Here is a 19,593-nt window from a genome sequence, read left to right as displayed (position 1 = left end):
TTCCTTCTAGCTTAAAGCCTACAGGCTGCAACTAGTTTAGGAGACAGTCTGGTTGATGAGGAAAGAAAATCTCCCCACGCAGGAATATTTTACCAGGCATTCCTAACCGTACATCAATCCAGGATGAACTTAGCTTGTCATAGCTTGTCACAGTTTGTCCCAGCCTGTAACCACAGCTTCCATTCCCACTTAAGCAACTCGAATCAGGTAAAAGAGGCCACGTGGATCCATCACAGTTCTGAAAAACATCCCTAAAAACATGCCTGATGGTGATGTCAGTGGAGGACTTTTCAGAAACAACTAAATGTGTTTGAATTATGTCACTAGGGAATCATCTTTCTATAACTTTTCAAGCCACTTAAGTGTAGAGAAAACATTCTCTCCTGTAAATCTTACCTAAAAGTGACCCTGATGAAAAGTCACTTGCTGTTCTTCCCCGAGTGTCTGTCATTTTGTTATTCCTTCTGTGATTCCTCCCTCTGCTGCCTTTCCCATAGTTTATAATGTAGGAAGATAGACTTGAGGTTTTTCTGATGAGTGGAGAGAACTAAAAATATGATCTGGAAGACTTATTTGTGACAGCTGGGGCTGCCCCACTTTTCAGGAAGGCCAAAGCGGCAGTCAGAGTCATGGCCAGGGGATAGAAACCAAAGAGATGGATGAAACAGGTTTTCATCATAGGCACTCTTGAGGCACCTGAGCTGGTGTCTTCAAACCGTGTGTGGGTGCTGGGGGCAGTCTATGCCTAAAAATAAAACATACATCTGAAGAAAACCGAAAAGAGAAACGCCATCTGTCTGATGCTACTTTGTTTTTTACCTGTGAAAATAATATTTAAATTCTCCTCAAGTATTAAGCTGGTTTTCTACTAAATATATCAGAGTACACTCTAGATAGGGTAAGACACTGATTGACTGATACAAGAAACTGGACTCCATACCCACCAAGTGTTCTTGGGGATCCTGGAAAAAAGGCTGCCTGGAACTACTAGGTTTCCAAATCCTACAGGAATACAGTAACTTACACGATGGGGTATACTCTTTGGAAACCACCTGCACTGACATGATCATAGTGTCACTGTATAGTTACGATAGTATCCAGCCACGTGAACCTATAGGAAGCAAAAGTGGGAGACAGAAAAACAAAAAAATAAAAAGGAGAGGAGGAAGAGAGGAAGAGGAAGAAGAATTAGGAGGTGGAAGAGAAATAACACAAATAATACAAAGAATCTTAAGTTTGCCTTGTCTGACCACCCATTTGATACCTGAACCCTCTCTAACATGGAACTTGTGGGAGTGGGAGAGGGCAAGGCAAGGAAACTGAGTAGATTATGAAGTAAAGAAACAGAGTTCTCAGCTACTGGGGGTACATACTGAAAGGAGGCAATAAATCATTGCATATCACACTTTTTAGATATATGTCTTCACTTCATCCTCAGGCCTGAAGGACGATGTGGAAGCAACAATTACAAGACTCACAGTCCTGGTCTTCAGCATCCTAGGTAGCAGGCAGGGAGCAAGGTGAGCAGCCTTCGCAAAATTAGCAGTGATATCAGGAATCCAGTGGGTACATGAGACAGAGTGAGTTCAACACTCTAGGTTTTCACGCTGTGCCGAAATTAAGGGAGGTCAAATGACTTATCGAAAATTTCCGCTAAGCAGCAGATTGTGAAACAAGCCTGCTCACCAGGATGCTACGAAAAAGCAATAATAAATGAAAGTGATTGTAAAAATATGGTTAAGATACACTTTAAAAAGAAAGTGTATCTAATAAACAGTAACAGTACAAAACCTCAGTCTTACCCACCGTATGATCTTGAGATCTGAGGTTCAGATCTAGGGTGCAATTTTGTAGATGGGTGTAAAAGAGATCCCTCCTCAGAAAAATGCAGCTGGTACCAACTATGCCCAGAGGGCTCATGGCTACTTGTTGCCATGCTGCCCACGGCCCTTTAGAGTTAAGGGGGCACCAACACATGCTGCAGGCTAGGCGGCTGGGTGCGGGGTCATATGGTGTGTGCACAGGTAGGGGCTTTATAAATACAAGTTCCCAGCTGTGTAACACCCTATCCCATAGCACAGCTTACGGATTAGGAAACACTCAGAATCTACTTAATGCCGGATTCATGAATGCCTTTAGTGAACATTCCTCTTTCCTGACTTCCCTATATCTTCTCTCCTTTTTACTATAGCAGATATATCTCTATTTCCGATTTTAAACCTTTGCTAAAAAGTTTGTTATTATCATAATAGCTAACAACTGTTGAGTATTTTCTGTGTCAAAGACACTATGATGAGCTGTTTTGGTGGGTTATCTTATACAACCCGGGAAGTAAATTGCACTGGGATATAAACTCCATGAGGGCACGGACGCTGTTCTAGAGTCTTCTGGATTCCTTTTGCCTGGGGGGTAGTAGGTACTCAATACATCTTCACTGAAGGAATGAACAAATGGATGAGTGAGTGAAAGAGCAGACTATAAAGCAGGTACTATTATTATTCCCATTTTGCAACGTGCAAAGTTAAGTGGCCAATCGATGGGGAGAACAAGATACAAAGCCAGGCAGTCTGTCTCCACAGACAGTCTTCCTGATGTGTACTGGTACCACCTTTACATCAGGTGGGTTTTGTTTTATTTTTATTCACTGCTTGCTTTAGGAATTGAGTTGCCCTAAAATGCCAGCTGGCAGGCTTGAAAGATAAGATTCTCAAGGGTTGCTTGAATCCCACACCCAAACTCTTGGAGCCAGGGCTGGCCCCCAAGAACTAGAAATTGTTTTCTTCCCCAAGAATGAGCAGAATAAAGAAGCCAGTGGGGCAAGTTAAATCAGAAAGAATGCAAGGGGGCTGGGATACCAATTTCCGAGAAAGGCAAGGGGGGGGCATCTGGAAGGCCGCCAACGTTGGAGGGACTAGAGACTGCATCAGACTGGAGCGGTTCTTCAAGGCAGGAGATAAGACGAGCCGGTACAGACCACAGCGCAGGGAGGACTGGGTGGGGTGGGAGGTGGTGAGCATCTTAATAATCACCTCGAAAATCAAGCATTCAAGTTTGCTCTTGTATGCTGGCCACTGTATGATTTGTGGCTGGCTTAGTCCAACGTAAAGGACCAGAAATAAAGCAGATAACAAAAACAAAAATGTATTTTTAGTTTGCTTTGTGTAGCATCTAGTGCAGTGTCCAATCAGGGCCACAAAAGCAAGGGTGCATAATGAAGGTAAGAAGGGGGGTGGGTCTCAGGTGCGAGCCTGGTTCTAAAGCAGTGACAGGACTGGAGAAATGAAAGGTATTTTTCATGCTTTTCTCTCTATTTCTCACTCTGCCTTTTTCCTTGTTGACTCCTCTTGTTCTCTCTTAAATAATGTTAAAGTTTTCAGACCACGTTTCTCTTTCATGTCTTATACTCATAGACCTTGTCATATTCAGGCAAGGCACAGACCACAGGTCCTAATTTGGCAATTTTTAGTTAGACTTTCTCTACACATTTTTGGGTTCCATTTCTGTGCCACGGGACCAGTACATGACCAGTACTTGCAGTGAGAACTGGTCTGAGGTGCTTCTTTTGCATTTCTGGCCTCTCAGCATCACTCCATGCTGCAGCGCAGATGAGTTGACCTTCAGGACTTTATTTCACTGACTTCCAGCTTTCCTTATGCCAAAGCCACAGATCATTCTTGTGTTTGAAAGTACCTTTTTGCAAAAGCAAAGAGGAAAACCCAAGCACCATAAATAACTTGGCCCGCACACCCCACAGTGATATTCCATAGGTTGAAGTTTCTGTGCCCGTTGACTCCTTGCAGGGGTGCATATGCTTATAGCTCTCTGTTGTTTATGTAAATGAAGCAGGCGCTGCCATGCCCACAACGCTGATGCCCTGATGAGTACCCTGTGCACGTGCGTCTGCTGACCAGCACAGGCAAAGTCCAAGTTCGATGTATAGGCAAGACCGACACTGTGCTCTGCTCGTCCTGCAGAAGCCACACACAGCAGACTTGTATTTCTGTCAAGGGCTCCGGTTTTCCATCATCTATTTTTTATAGCACTGATACTAAACCAACTGCAGCAAATGAAGGGTATTCTTTCTGGCTTGGGTGCATCACCATGCTGATTTGCCGTTCCTAAGAAGCAGGCTCGCTGAGTTGGGTTTTATCCTTTACCATGGGAGACCTAGTTCAACAAAACGTAAGTGTTTTGAGATGGCTGATTTTTTCAAAATGTAAATAACGAATTCCTCATGCATGAGGGGAAATGGCCATGTGATAAGATGGAATAGGGATGGAAATTTTATTTGGTACAGTTGGTGGCAGGATGACGGTGGATTTGAAGACGAGCGAAATAAATTGCTGCATCCTCCAGTTTCTCAGTATATCATTAACCTCTGAGGGAATCTTAGTTTATTCTGAAGCAGCTTTGTGATTTTCAGAATCATATTGTCATGTGCTCTCTCTTAAATGTTTGCATATCCTCATCTTTATATGGTCTCCAAATAGAATAAGCTTGCATTTTTAGACTTTAAAAAGAGTGATAAAGATTTGCAAACAAGGAAATTTAGAGAGAACCATTTACAAAGGACCATAAAGCCCTTCCCCCATACCAAACACTCTCAAACACCCTCACACACTAACAAACACAAAGAGATTTTAAAAATTAACTAGCTAACTAGCAATAACATTACATATCAACCTAGAATGCTTTTTGCTTACAGTAGATTTATGCAGAATAATTCGTTAAATGTCAGTAACAAATGACCATATTTGTTGCCCAATGTTAAGCTTTAAATCTGTAGTGTATTTCATCAGGTCGTTTGTGGTTTTATGAAAGCTAATGTTCTTTATTTCCCTATGAATATTTATCACATTTCAGGTATATAGCTATTATTGCTTTTTCAAGCTTGTTTTTACTTTGTCCTATATTCTCAACTCTAACACTATTCAACTTTTTGACTTTGTGAATGTAACTACCATTCTCAGCTGATAAAAAAGAAAATACCAAACTAAGCCATGTGAATTGCTATTTTTCAGTGTTCCTGTGTGTCTGTGCTTTACCTAACAGCAAGATCAATAGGACACCAGGAATGGAAACAAGTCAGCTCTGGGCTGCATTATTCACCTTCTATTAAACTTGACAGCTAATTTGCAAGTTCGCACTTTTTTAATGCTAGAGTTCTTGAAACCCTGACAGCTGAACCCTTCTAACTCCAGCTAGGTATGAAAATAGAGAATGGAACCCAGAGGGTGCCCTTGCATTGGTATCGTTTCCGAGGTATTATTTTGGTCAAAGACAGAAATTAATTCATGTTTACTGTTTTCTGGTAAAAGGGAATAGTATGAGGGCAGTGAGAGAAAAAGTACAATTGGAAGTGTTATAAAACAAGCCTGAACATTCCACTGAGGGTCACAAAAAGAATTAAAAGACCAAAAATTTAATCAAAATTAATTTAACAAAATCAAGTTAAGTAAGGATCTTTCCTTAGACCCACTGATGGAATGTTTCAAATGCTTTTTCTATACAAAGAGACATTTAATCTGATAGAGCAAGTGGCATTTTTAAACCCCAGAAAAACTATTTATTCTTAGAAAAGAAGAAATCTTGGACATGTAGCCAGATATGGGAAAAAAATATTTAAGGGGGGACATTTTTTGGCAGGAAAGAGAAAGAAAATAGTTTTTTTTTTTTCCTGAAACACTTGGCAAAGCAGAAAGCTTAAAAATATTTCCCAGCTTGACCAGTTGCAAAACCGCACAGCGTGTTTTGCCTTTCTGTTAGGGAAGAAGGAAAATCCTCGTCTGCAATGGGTTTATGAGTCCCATCACTTCCCATCCCCTGACGGGGATTAGTTCCATTAAGTCCACTCCTGTTGGAATGCCTAAGCTGTCATCTGCCCTGACCCCACATGAGACACACGGCATTCTGAGAAAGAAGTTAAAGCAGCCAGTTTCTCAGAAAATATCGGAATGACCTTCAGAGGTTAACAGCACAATCATTTACACAAAAATTGCTTCCAATGTGGATCATGTGTTCTTCCAGGGTCGGCGGAGAATCTGTGTCTGCTAAAAGCTGCACACAAACAAGCTGCCCTGATTGGATTAGAAGCGTAGGCAGATGCTGGAGAAGAAGGCATGGAAATCACAAAAAATGTGCTATTACCATTCCTTCTTAACGCCATAGCTTTTCTCTCTCCAATGCTTTTTGTCCCCTAGTGTGTTGTATTCCCTAAAGCAGTTTCATTGAGATGATTAAGCAACTAGAAAATGATCTCTTCTAAACTAGTAAGCCCTTGTGCTCTTTTGGTCTCGTATTTAAAGTCAACAAAGAGTGTTTCTATCTGCTGACTGGAGAGTGGAAATGTTTGTTTATTGAAAGGAAACTTCGCAGTATTTTTTTTTTTTTCCATTTTACCTCTGAGTTCAACAAGAGGTCTGGGTCTTTAGGCAGCAGACAGAACCTGATTTTGTGGAGATTTGGCTTTATCTGTGGGAAAGTCCTTTCATTCCTCCCACGATGTAAAACATAAATCCTCATAAAGATGCCTTACTTTCTCCGATGCTGGGAAGATACCATATGTACCTCACCTTCCCACCCAAGCTTCAGAATCAGAACCTTCAAACTGTCAAGGGTCTTATGGAGTCTCTCTTTTTTTTTTCTTTTTGTGCGGTACACGGGCCTCTCACTGTTGTGGCCTCTCCCGTTGCGGAGCACAGGCTCCGGACGCACAGGCTCAGCGGCCATGGCTCACGGGCCCAGCCGCTCCGCGGCACGTGGGACCTTCCCGGACCGGGGCACGAACCCGTGTCCCCTGCATCGGCAGGCGGACTCCCAACCACTGCGCCACCAGGGGAGCCCCTCTTATAGAGTCTTTGAGAAGACATAGTTTTAAGTTTTTTCTTATTTTTTATTCTTCAACGATAGAGTTCACCTCCATTCTCCCTCCCTTAACTTTAAAACAGAAAACAAGAAAAACACAACCTCGTTTCTTTTGAATTGCACCTTATTGTCAGCACAGATCTCCCTAAACAGTACAGCCATTCTAGGGGAGGCGCAGGTTCTAAAGGAGCAAAGTCTTGACGCTGATCGCGCTGATTGCGGGAAGGGAGACCCGGCTGCTGGATGGTCCCCCGGGCCCTCCACCTCCTCTCTCCTCCGGTCCTGGGTGGGTGGGTGTCAGCCGCTACTGCCCTTCCTACCAAACTTCTTTAAGGCCCAAACCTGAGACTTGAAAGCAGTGGAAATTCTAGGTATAAATGCCAAGTCAAAACAATCATTGGAAAATGAACCTCTCCTTCTCTTTCGCCCTGAAAAACAGTGAAAGAAGCAGTGCTTTGAAAGCCCTTAAATAATTGCCGAAAAGGGAGAAACCGTGGGCAATCTCAATAGCAACGAATGCTGCCAGTTCTTAGCCTGGTTACTATCCTTTAGTAAATAAGGTGAGAAGCTCAGACTCATGAAGGTTGCGAAGAGCGACCCAGGACTCAGACGCTTTTACTATGCTTTACTCGACTTGTAACTTGAAGTAAAAATGTTAGCGATGGGAGCAAAGGGAGAAATTACAGTATTGCTAGGTAAGCATGTACTGTTAGGTAAAACAGATGAGGATTTGGGGAACCCTCCAGTTTACCTCAGTATGGGCTCTCAGTTCCCGATTCCAAGTCACTGCTGAGAGTGGGTCACTGTGTGGATGACCCATCTCTGAATGAACAGCTCTTGAGCCCGGTCCTGGAGGACCCTTGGGTTGAGCGGGTTGTGTCAGAATGGCCCTGTTATTATCAGAAACAACTGGAAAACTCATGGGGGCTGAGAGTCACCCACAGTACAAATCCTGTGCTGTGACCAGTCAGCCTTGGCTCCTTTGCAAAAGGCGTTTTGTCTGAAGCCTCATTTTCAGAGTTTGTGTTAAAGCAAACAGAACCAAGTGCTGTGGTCACTGAATGTCATTAGCTTCAACCTCCCCTTAAAGCTCACCCTCCCTTCCTATTTCTCCCGAGTCCCAGGTCTGCTCCATGACCTCCAGAATACCCAGTTCCTTCATGTACAGACTTCCATATAATTTGACCTTAATAGTCCCAGGGCACTCGCAGACAAGGGTAGACTTTTGTAGGGGAGGAACAATAATTTGCCCTCTATCCTTCTGAGTTCTTAGCTAAGACTCCTATAATAAAAGACAGATAAACAAGAGAAAAACAAACAGAAGTTTATTAACATGTATACCTCATACATGTGGGAGATACACAGGGAAAGATGAGAAACTCTCCAAGGTGGCTTAGAATTCAGGCTTAAATGCCATCTTTACAGGGAAAGGGGAGGGGGGATGTGGGCCTCTGAGGGGACGGTAAATGATATTTAGGACGATGAATGGACCCTTAGAAGAATAGACAGGAGGTGTGATAGTTTGTGACAACATGTGTCTGGGTGTGGTGTTGACTTCTAGTCTCCTCTCCGGTGAGAAGAGTCCCACTTTCCTGGTTGATGAAACTCTCAGAGGGGATCTGTGACCATTGAGTTCCTTTTGGAGGATCTGTCTTTAGGCAGATAAGGGAGTTCAGAGAAAGCCTCTCCCTGCATTTGCTGTTTTTCAAGTGCCTACAGCTCAAAATAATGAATATACCAAAGCAGCATATCTTGGGGTAGTATATTCTGCTAGTGTTCACTTTTGAATGAAAACACCAATATGCTACTTCTTTGCCTTAGATGCAAAGCATACTTTTCCTTTTAGTTTCATACAAACCCAGACTTGCACTACAGCAGCTGCATGAAGGTTAGTGATTGGTGAGGCTGACACAACTACAAAGTTTATTGAGATGGCTCTTGATCGACTCAGTATCCAAGCTCTCAAGAAGCCATGATGAGCAAACTCTTTGCGACCGTTATGATGGGGCAGTTTTAATGCAGCCGTAGCAGAGTACATCTGAGCCCTGCCTGTGTGGGAGACACAGCCCCACCCCTCCCCGGCCTGGACCTGGGTAACTGGGCACCTGTCAATGGCCCTACCATTGGGGGGCGGGGATTAGCTAAGTTACTATAACGTTTGGAAAAGAGCTTGACACACGTGTTGGCTGCGATAGATACTATAATTGTGTTGCTGGGAACTCAGCAACATTAGTATTGTATTAAAAATCAAATTCTAAATATTTTCTGAGATATTTGTTCATTGCAACTGTTAAATAATCTGAACTTCGAGGCACGTGCACAAAACTTTAGTTTTCTGCAGGTAAACCATTTATTTTGATCCATGATAGATGAAGGGGACAAAATTACACACACACACACACACACTCAAATACTTTAAAGATATAGTCCAGGAATGGTGATTTAACTAAAGTTTAACATAGAAGCAGATGCATTTTTAATGAAGTTTCACCAGATATTATTTATAAACAGGTAGTTTAAACAGAATGAAGACTTGGAGAGATTTGGGGGGAGGGTTGCGTGCGCATGTGTGTGTGTGTGTGTGTGTGTGCGCGCGTGCTGTTTGCCTTTTTCCCTTGTCAGAATGGTTCCATTTAGGAAACAAGCTTTCTTCCCAAATTTGCAGATGTCTGCAAATAGTATTCTGCCCAGAAGGGAAAAAATAGCTTACTATGATTCATTTGAAGCAAATCTCTTAGAATGTCAAAAGGGAGTACTTATTGCTGTGAGAAGATTGATTTATCTGCAGAAACAGGTATTGCTTCTCACCCTAAAATCAAGGCCTTCCCTTGAAACAGGTTGACTAGGCAATGCCTCCTGACAAGATCTGAGGCCCCCTGACAAGTCCTCACTAGCCCCCAAGTAGCTCCCCACATCCCATGACCCTTGCTTCCTGGCTGGTCTGAAATTCCTGCCCACAGGATCAATCCTATGTTTCAAAAATACAGATAGCTTGCTTAAAATAGAATTTACCTGAGAGAGGAGAGTGTGTTCAACTTCTGTTAGCACCTCTTAGAGCCTTAAATGGTCAGATGAGCTACTGCACCCCTTCAAGGTATAGAGAGCAGTCCCCGAGAGGTGATTTTCAATTTGTGAAAAGCATCTGGGCAATGGAAATTTGAATTGTAGAGAAAGAAAGGATCAACAGCTGGTGAAACATCGAGGAAAGATCCTTTGAGGAGGGGTACCTAATGGGGTCTCCTTGCAGGATGAGTTGGCTGTGGGTAGAGAGAAGATAGAGCATGCAGTGGGCGCAGAGGGAGAACACTCCAGAGAGCTGACTGGATCCTGCAGAAATGAGGTTGCCTCACTCTTACCCTTTATATCTCCCACCTCCCCTATCTCCACATAGATTTGGGAAGGACTAGAAAAGCAAAGAGGAGATGGGAATGGTGGGTATAAAATATACTAACACTATAGTCTTTGCTATTCTGCCTACTTCCATTCTATTAAAACGCTCATCAGTGGTAATGAAGCTTTGTAAGAGAAAGTTTGTTTTAAACAAAAGGGGCAAGGAAAGTGAAGATAAATCAGCAAAACAAATCAGGGCTTCCAAAGTCACACTGCCTGCTCCAGCCCCACCTGAGACCCACCCTGGGTAAAAAAAAGCCCCATCTACCCTATTCTATGTAATTCTGGTGGCGAACTGTGGTATGTAACAAACTAAAACTAACGACAAGTATTTGCACAGTTTCTTTTTTGCAGCTGTTTCTTGAGAAGAAGGTATCAAACTTGGTCAAGAAGAAAGTGTATATACAATGATAAAGTGAAGTTTTCCTGAGTTTGATTTCATTGCTATTTTGGTTGTTTCGTGATCGTGGAGCCGATCCCACCCACCTATTTACTGTAACGTTTCTTTTCTAGAGCCAGAATAGGACAGACTCATATACCATTCTGATCTGGGTGCATTTCTTCAGAAGGTATGCTGTACTCACGGGGAACCGCGGCTGCCTGGGCTTGGGGCTGACAAGGCCAGGAGGAAATCTGTGCATGTATTTTAACAAAAAGATTTACCAGGGAAGTTAAGGAAATAAAATGATGGGTACCAAAGAATATGAGGCTACTCTGACCTCTCCTTGCCATTCATTCCTATCATGTCCCAGCAGAATTCTGTTGAGATTCTGCAGAGACACCTTTGATTTAAGCTGATTGATGTACAGGCCAGTGGGGAAATGAGAGGAAGTGAGACGGGGAGGCCAGAGCGATGGTTTTGGAATTCTTGACTCTGCCTTATTTCACGGTGGAATATTATGCTGGGGGTCTTAGGAATACTGTGAGGAATCTATAACCAGGCCCCATCCTTGTCCTAAAACTCCTCCCATCTTGCTCTTCTCAGTTACAGCCACGCCCATGTGGTCCCTACTCGTTATAGTGATTGGATGTCTCTTGCTCACTGACACTTCATGGAGCACAGGGAATGCTCTGATCGCCACAGGCATCCCTGATGGCAGGACTTCTAAGGCCCTCCAAGCCACCTACTTACGTTGAATTTTCCCTGGTGCAACTGGGCTCCAATGGTGGCCCCACTTCCGGATGTCCCTGCCTGCCTCTTCAGTCTAGTTAGGTTGCTTCACCTGCCGATGCCCAGGCATGCCGGCTCTCTCTGTTTCTGACACCACCCTGGCCAAATGCTGTCTGGATTTGGTTCTACCATATGGTGTTCATCTAACTCATCATGGAGGAATCTACCCAAATCTATCCCCTGAAAAGGGCGAACTTAAGTAGTTCCTTTACCCCTTTCAGACAAATTGTTGCAGCCTTGAATTGCAAAAGAAGAGATGCCTAAAGGATATATCCTAGGCACTGTATTTGTTTCCTAGGGCTGCCATAACAAAGTGCAACAAACTGAGTGGCTTAACACTAAAGAAATACCTTGTCTCACAGTTTTGAAGGCTAGAAGTCCAAAATCAAGGTGTCAGTGGGGTCGTGCTGCCCCTAAAGGCTCTAGGGAAGAGCGCTTCGTGACCTTTTCCTTGCTGCTGGTGGTTGCCAGAAACCCTTGGCATCCCTTGGCCGATGGCAGCATCATTCCCATCTCTGCTTTTATTGTCACACAGTGGTGTTCCTTTTTCTCGTGTGTCTGTCTCTCTCCAGATCTCTCTCTCCTTAAAAGGACACCAGTCATTTCATTTAGGGCCCACCCTAATCCTCTCTGACCACATCCTAACATGATTACATCTGCAAAGACCCTATTTCCAGACGAGGTCTCTTTCATCGGTACCAGGAGTAGGACTTCAACATACTGTTTTGGAGACACAGTTCACCATACAATCGCCACTCCTGGGCACTGGGTCTCCGAGCAAGAAGCAGCTCCTAAGTGTATCGCAAGCTCAAAACACACCCCTCAGTCCCCAGACTCAGCACTCACCCTCTCCCACATCCTTGCAACTGACCTGCTCTGTGGGGTCCACGCAGGGCTGTGGCCTAATGTCTCACTGGCAGGACGGGCCCACCTGGTCCAGGCTATTTCTGAGTGAGGTCAGAGCCCGGAGGACTAACCACCCCTCACTATCACTCATGCACTTCGGTCTACTTTGAACTTTAAGCCCGAAACTTACTTTTTTCTAAGTACTATGATCATCCTTGGAATAGATCATTCTTTTTTCACATTCTTTCTGTCATACTTAGACGCCCTTCCAATCCACACACAATATTGAGATTTTCTTCCAAGGGATTGAGTTTTCCTAAAACTTCATGGGTCCCCTTGATTGTTCTGAATTTGGAGAGCTGCAGAACACCCTGGAGTTACTTATTCCTATGCAGACAACTTATAAGACCACCAATCTCCACTGAACTTTCCATTTTCTACTCCTATATTACTTTTAAAAGGAAAATGTTGACTTCCTCAACTATAAATCGGCTTTTAAATGTGCATATTTTTCAAGAAAGCAGGTCAGATATCAGGGCACAGATATCACACTGTGGGATTTATTACCCATGATCCACAGTAACAATCTGTGTGACACTTTTAGTCCTCCATCTGCACACTGATTTGAAAGCACATCCAGAAACAGACAGAGACAGAGGCAGAATGAGAGAGAGAGAAATTCCACTTTCTAAAAGTCAGTGCTTAGTCATTGCATCAGACTTTGTGTAAAGACAAAGAGAATGGGACTTCCCTGGTGGCACAGTGGTTAAGAATCTGCCTGCCAATGCAGGGGACATGGGTTCAATCCCTGGTCCGGGAAGATCCCACATGCTACGGAGCAACAAAGCCTGCACGCCACAACTATTGAGCCTGCGCTCTAGAGCCCGTGAGCCACAACTACTGAGCCCGCGTGCCACAAGTACTGAAGCCTGTGCGCCTAGAGCCCGTGCTCCACAACAAGAGAAGCCACCGCAATGAGAAGCCCGCGCACCGCAACGAGGAGTAGCCCCCGCTCACTGCAACTAGAGAAAAGCCCGTGCGCAACAACGAAGACCCAACACAGCCAAAAATAAATAAATAAATTAATAATTTTAAAAAAAGACAAAGAGAATCCTACTGAAACAGTAAATACCAAGAGGCTTAGTTAGGTATGACAAGGCAAGACACTTTATAAATTTTTCATACATAGGTACAAGCAAAAGTGATTTGTGAGATGGTAATTTTGCATTATGCTATGTTCAAAGACAACTGAAATTCCTCATTTGCATTAACCATCTGAACTGTTTTCCATTTGGAGGAAAGTTCTATTCTGAGTTCCAGCTCCTCCCATATTAGGTGGGCAGCATTGGAGCCTCTGTATTCGAATCTGTCCAGATGCCACTGTGTATCAAAGTAAGTTTTACATATCCTAGGTGAAGGAAGGATTTAAATTAACCAATGGGACTTGGTTTCTTAAAACAGCCAGTTAAAGAATATGGATACTTGACCATGAGAAAAAGATACAAAATAGTGAGTGGCATGAGTCATTTGTTGCCTAATAGAAGGGAATGACCTGTTTAGTGGTTTTCATAGGAAAAATATCCAGTAAGCAGATAACATCAATTTAAAAAAAATATATCAGTAACAATGGAATTTGGGTAGAACACTGATGTGCAGCTAAGTCAGGATAAAGCCCCTTCCAGGTTTCAAGATGGTTGATATTTGCTCACCTGTTCCAGCAGGAAGGCAGGTGCCTGGAAGCCCGGCTCCAAAGGTGGTACAGCATTTAAAGCCTGGACCTCCTCAAGCCTGTGACTTCTGGGGCAGGGTCCTGAGCTGAGCTATTATTCCTGGGTTCTAGCTGCAAACCGCTTACTGCAAGCTGGGCTGCAGCAGTTCACATGAGGAATCTCTGACTGTCCTTCTTGGAGGAACTTAAAAGGGACTCGCTCAAGGACTGCTTGTCAGAAATGCTGAGTCATCAGTGTTCTATTACAATTCATCACATGCATACATTGCCTTTATTTGTGGAGATTCATAAGAGCTAAAACATGACTTCTTAAAGTTTCTTGGCTATCCTGACTGTCCCCCTGAGTGGAAGAAGGCATGCTTCACAAAAAAGAAAAAGATGACTTTTACAAAAATTCAACCCACCCGAGAGATGATGAAATGAACATTTGGAGATATTTTTCTCCTGCTCTTAAAAAAATTTCATAGTAACCTTTTTAAAGAACAAAATTGGAATTACACTGCATTGCTTTGCATCTTCAATTTTACTTCACTGTTTTGAGAATATTGTTCCCATTCATTAAGTATTCTTTGAAAATGTAAATTAATTCGCTGCACAGGGAGTTTACACTAAATAAGTAAATTACAATACAACCCAATGATAAATACTAAAAATTTTCTATCTCTTAATGCTAAAGGAGCCAGAAATTCTGCATTGAGTGTTGGATTTTGCTCATTCCCTCAAAAAAACTGCGTTAAGTTATACCGTACATGAAATGGTATGGGTTTTTTTTTTTTTTTTTCCTACAAAGTAGATCATGATAATTCTAAAATTGGGCAGAACCACCTGGAATATGAGTCATTAGACTAAGTAAGAAGAAAAAGAGAAAGAGCAATAAAGTGTCTTCCCAGGAAACTGAAGATCTGCATTATTCCTTGTATTTCACAGGCTGGAAATGTGCGATCTGGGCAAACGTTAGATCAGATGATTCTCTAGAATTAGCTGACCCTGTGTATCTGTGATCCACTTGCCTACAGAACTGCGGCCATCATTTGACCTGAGGGTGAGGGGTGTTCTCTCCGAAGCAGTTTAACATAAGGACAAGGCACACAGAGAAAGCACTAAGCATCTAGCTCTACTCTTTACTTAGAGAAAATGCAGAAGGAAATCCTGTCTCTAGCCCCTTAGAGGACAGTCCTCTGAAAGAGTAGAGATTTGCTTGGCTGGCTCGGAGAGAGCTGGGTAGAAAGTCAACGAAACATCTAGAGTCCTTTTGTTTTTCAAGTATACAGACTTTAAAGTGTTAGCAGCTTTATCCTGAGTGTACTCGTTTAATACTGGTAGAACTTATACTTTACCACATAAGAAAATAAAGGAGAACAGGAAATAAAGAAGCAGTTTCTATGAGTCGGAGATAAGGCCTTGATGTACAAGATAAGCAATTCCCAGTCACAGAATTCTTATCATATTCTCTACCCTGCACTCAACACTTTCCATATATTATCTAATTCTCACACAGTCAGTGGTAAATAGATATCATCATTGTATTCCGCAGCTGAGGAAGGAAAGACTGGGGGGCTGACTTCATCTACTGTCCCACTTAGTCCCTCAGAAAACATGCATTTAGCTCCTAATGTGTAGCCACCATGGCGTGAATGCGGGGAACGTGGCCGGGAACACAGCCATCCCCTCTGCCTCCTTCCCGAGCGGCCAGGGATTTGCATCTGTCTGTCCATCTCCAAGGCACTGAACCCAACACTAATTGTCCTGTTTAATAGAGAGACTCGTGCAGTCTCACAGGAGACCAGTAAGTAGCACTGTATGTTAATTTATTTTCTTCCTGATTTGAGAATCACCATGATTAACCTTAGAACTTGGAATGAAAATAACTGGTGATATTGTGTATCATTCTGTGATGACGAGATGAAGACAGGATTCATTTGGTTATAACCAGATTTAGAAATAAAGCCCTGTAGTTTTGCTGCTTCACCAGAAAGTCTTATCAACCACCACGGAAGAGACAAGAATGCTTACACTAAAAGAAATATCACCAGTATGTACCTAGAACACAAGATTCATCCCGATGACCAGAATTAGACAGAATGGCAAAGACAGAACCTTAGCAAAATATTTTCAAGTGATCCCCATCCACAAATACAGTTTTATTTGGCAAGCCAAGGGCTTTCACCACAGCAGGTGAAAACGTTTGCCTAGGTGACAGATGGTAGAGCCAGGCAATCATCAATTCGTGGCCACATTTTTCCATATACCATGCAATGGGCTTTTTTAGGGAACGCAGGCACTGGCACTATGGTAGATCTTCTGGTCCCCATAATGGAAGACAGAACCTTATCTGAGTCCTATTCTTGGGCTGGTTGGATAAACCCACAGACCCAAAATACAAACACTTTGTTTTTGGAATAAAAATCTTTTTTTGAACTTTCTAAAAATGTCCACAGTATTCTCCATAGGTTTACTAAAACTCAGATTAATTTTAAGGCATTGACCATGTATATTTCAAATTTTTTTTTTTTTTAACATCAGACCCCTTGTCAAGGATTGTACCACCAGGGTGTGTTTAATCTTAAAAGTAAATCATATTTCTGTGAGTTAGTCATCAAAGAAAGCATAAAACCTGTCTGGAGCAGATTCAGGGTCAAACATTAATCAGTAATTCAAAACAGTGATTGAGGTGATTTTATTTTGGTTTAATTATTTTTCCTGAACAAGCTATTCCTCTTACTTTCTCTTAAAATGTATATCAAACCTGGTTTTATCAAAACAAAATATGCCTAATCATGGGACATTAATTGGAAATCAAGTTTTATCGTTGCATGATGGTTTAATAACCTTGATAAATAAGGCTTGTGTCCTAATGAACACATTTGGTTAAAGAAGCTTATTGAAATGAAATGAATCTCTTCAGGCATTTCTTTCTTAATGTAGGTATGATCTCATAAAAGGCTTAATTTGGTAATCTGGTAACAAAAATCATTAATTTTTCACTAACTTTGAAAAAAATCAAAAGTATTGAAATAAACAAATAAAATTGACTCATTTAAATGCCAAGAGTATAATAAAAGCTAATTACTGAATTTATTAAAATCCTCCTAACTTCCTCTTGTGAGTATTGTTACTTTGATAGTAAGTCATTAACACAATATGTTGACTCCGACACACCTATTTAGCTAGCCATAACTGTGTAATCAAGAGCACCGAAGTAAAAGCACCACTGATGCAAACTGAGGACATTCCTTAATAATCTGTCGACTTTTCAGAGGGGAAGAGAATTTGCTTTGATGAAGCTGTTTATATCACATCAGTGTTGACTGAAGTGAGTGACTCATTTAGTAACCATGGAAATAACGCCGAGGAGTATGAAGTGGGGAACAAGTGTGCAGGCTTCCAGATGCTGCTGCTTTTGTGGCAGCATCTGTTCAGGGATCCAAATCTGATTAGAAACACATTTAATGTCTCAAAAAACCAAACTCATTTGGTTTTGCTTTCCCTTCACACTTTTGTTGTTTCTCTAGAATAGCCCCAAGTAATTATAAAACAAGGCAACCCAATACTTCACTCACAGGACCCTATGTTCTTTCCAGAAATGAGTCTCATATTTAAAGATGTGTGTCCAAATGTGCTAAAAACAGACCTCCTCCCAGACACATTTTTACTACTTCTATTTCTGAAATCCCTGGTCAATCTCCAGGCTCCCATACTATATTTATCTTTATGTTTGTGTCTTTCTATAATATTTATCTTGCATCTGTTTCCGTGATTTTCTAATATATTAATACATATATACTTGTAGGACAAACAGACAAGAAAAGAACATCAAGAAAATAGGCAATCAATCTCCTTATTCACTCAACCTAAGTCAAGTTATATGTGTATATACATCTCTCCATACTTATGTCTCTACGTGGTTTCCAAAACTATAATCTGTTTAGCTTAAGCAGCACAGAGTTCCTATCAAGTAAGCTTTGTTAGATTAAGTATCTTTGGGGATAGATCTTTTAAAGATGATCCATGAAAACTTTGGGTTTTTTTCTATTTAAAATAAAATTCTACTAATACGTTCCTTTGATATTCAACCAGTATTAACTGAAAGTCTACTATGTATAAGGCACAATGAAGAACACGAAAGTGAATAAAGCATGGTCCTTGCCCTCAAGAAAGCATAAACACAAATAACAGAAAGTAAGACAAGATAAAGTGGTGAAGACAAGGAATTATATTCACTTAAATGAAAGCAGGCAATTTATGTTATATATACAGCAGGCAACTTTGACGTGGACCTCCAAGAATGGGTGTGATTTTAAGAGTGATTAGGAGTAATCCCAATGGAGGAAACAAATAAAAGATGTGACTCAAAATCATATCTGCCTCACCACACCAGTCATGCGTTCCTGGGAGACAGGGACTGGTTTTGATGATCTGGGCACCCCTGAGGCCCAGAACTATGTCAGACACATGGTAAGGCGCCCAGTTAAAATGTGCCGATTTAACTCGAAGGCTGAAACATAAAATGTGCATAAAAATGAGCAGCAAAAAGTCCAGTTTGGCTAAAGAACAGAATATGAGAAGGGAAATGGAATATAACATCTTGAAAATTATGATGGGAACATATTGTGCTGGGCTTGATTTGGAATGTATAAATAGATAATGTGAAGTCACTGGTCCTTTTCAAAAGATTAACCTTGCAACAATTGCACCATCAAATCGAGAAAGAGAGAGAGACGGAAAGAGGGATTGAGAGATATGAGAGGGAAGACTAGAGACAGGAAAACCAATCAAAAGATTAAGATGGGGCTTCCCTGGTGGCGCAGTGGTTGAGAGTCCGCCTGCCGATGCAGGGGACGCAGGTTCGTGCCCCGGTCCGGGAAGATCCCACATGCCGCAGAGCGGCTGGGCCCGTGAGCCATGGCCGCTGAGCCTGCGCATCCGGAGGCTGTGCTCCGCAACGGGAGAGGCCACAGCAGTGAGAGGCCACCCCCCCCAAAAAAAAAGATTAAGATGATAATTTGTTTGATAAAATGGAATTAAAATGAGATGATGACCCTGAAATTAATAATAGTAGTTACAAGAACTCTATGAACAATAGCAAAAAAGTGATAAATACAATAGCTAATATTTAATGATCAATGCTATACCCAGGCACAGAGTCAGAATTTCTATTAATCTACCTTTTGGGACTCTTACTATAAAGTTGTAATTCACAAGTTTATAGGTGAGGACATTGAGACTTGGAGAGATTAAGTAACTCCCTCATAGGAGCTCTTCTAGAAACTGTATTAGGATGTCACATTTTGTCTCATCCTCTGGAATAGAATTCTGTGTGGTAGGTGTCAGAAACCTACATTTAGAAGCTTTATCAAATGAAGCTTCTCTTTTGAATACAAATAATTAGCTAGAGTAGGCAGCACCAGTGGTAATAATTCCAAACTAGAATCTCTGCAGCATGGGGCTTTTTGCAGGATAATTCCCACCCCTTTGTAACTAGGGGATGAGAGCAGGCTGTGATGGTTGATAGCTATTGACCCACAGAAGGCTGAAGTTCACTGTAAATATTAACAGGAGAAATGCTCGAAAATAGATGTCTAAATCTTTTTAT

General features: G+C 42.0%; 1 protein-coding gene across 4 annotated transcripts in view; it reads left to right on the top strand.

Moving 5' to 3' along the window:
- The window catches only part of SORBS2 (sorbin and SH3 domain containing 2), a 172,464-nt gene that overhangs the window by 23,927 nt on the left and 128,944 nt on the right, over window positions 1-19,593 (top strand). The window contains exon 2 of one of the 4 annotated variants that reach the window (XM_073798705.1): window positions 10,768-10,823. The exons of the other annotated variants lie outside the window; for them this stretch is intronic. The gene's annotated coding sequence lies outside the window, so the exon portion shown is untranslated. The remainder of the gene's footprint in view (window positions 1-10,767; window positions 10,824-19,593) is intronic. 4 annotated transcript variants of the gene reach the window in all.

This window comes from Tursiops truncatus, chromosome 21, assembly GCF_011762595.2.
Source record: "Tursiops truncatus isolate mTurTru1 chromosome 21, mTurTru1.mat.Y, whole genome shotgun sequence".
NCBI lineage: Eukaryota > Metazoa > Chordata > Mammalia > Artiodactyla > Delphinidae > Tursiops > Tursiops truncatus.
Note: the sequence above shows the minus strand (reverse complement) of the source record. Positions and strands in the feature narration are given on the sequence as shown.